Genomic DNA, 1,105 nt, shown 5'->3' on the forward strand with positions numbered 1-1,105 from the left:
CACGCGGGGCGCTCCCCCCTCGAAGGCGAGACCGTCGCCAGAACCGCCGGGTCAAATCCGGCTGAGCTACCCGCGTTACAGGTCTCAAAGTCGGCTTCAGCAGTCACATTCAATCCCATTCCCTTTTGGAACACTTCCCGCCGTTAACAATGCACGATATTCGGACTGAACACGGGGGCCGGTCCGCCCTCGAAGTCAACACCGTCCGCAGAACCGCCGGGGCAAATCCGGCTGAGCTACCCCGCCCCCGAACACTCAAAGTCCCTCTGAAGCCTTGCATTCGCCTCCTTGGAAAATTGACGTCAAACATTACCAAAATCGGGGGCACGAGCACTAAAGCTAAGTCTCACCCTTTCCCTATCCCTAACCAGGAACCGAACGCCCACCCTCAGCCTCACACCAACGCCGGTGCCACTCCAGACAGACACACCCTTCAAAACCACACCCATCCGGCCATGCAACTCAAAAAGGGTCCAAATTCAGAAACACCCCCTTCAAAAGGCACTCCATCCTCGGCCACACCACCGGGACATGCTCCCCTCGGCGATAATTAAGCCCCCACCACTATTTGAAGCCAACCGCAGCCGCAACTCGAACGGAGAAATCAGTAACCAATTCAAAAATGCGCTTGGTTACTGATTTCTACTGAGCCGAAAAAATTCTAAGTGTCGGTGGTTACTGATTTATACCAACCCGAAAATATTCTAAGTGTCGGTGGTTACTGATTTATACCAACCCGAAAAAATTCTAAGTGTCAGTGGTTACTGATTTATACCAACTCGAAAAAATTCTAAGTGTCAGTGGTTACTGATTTATACCAACCCGAAAATATTCTAAGTGTCAGTGGTTACTGATTTGTACCGACCCGAAAATATTCTAAGTGTCAGTGGTTACTGATTTATACCAACCCGAAAAAATTCTAAGTGTCAGTGGTTACTGATTTATACCAAGTCGAAAAAATTCTAAGTGTCAGTGGTTACTGATTTATACCAACCCGAAAATATTCTAAGTGTCAGTGGTTACTGATTTATACCAACTCGAAAAAATTCTAAGTGTCAGTGGTTACTGATTTATACCGACCCGAAAAAATTCTAAGTGTCAGTGG

The sequence above is a fragment of the Chiloscyllium punctatum genome, unplaced genomic scaffold (genome assembly GCF_047496795.1).
Source record: "Chiloscyllium punctatum isolate Juve2018m unplaced genomic scaffold, sChiPun1.3 scaffold_321, whole genome shotgun sequence".
NCBI classification, from domain to species: domain Eukaryota; kingdom Metazoa; phylum Chordata; class Chondrichthyes; order Orectolobiformes; family Hemiscylliidae; genus Chiloscyllium; species Chiloscyllium punctatum.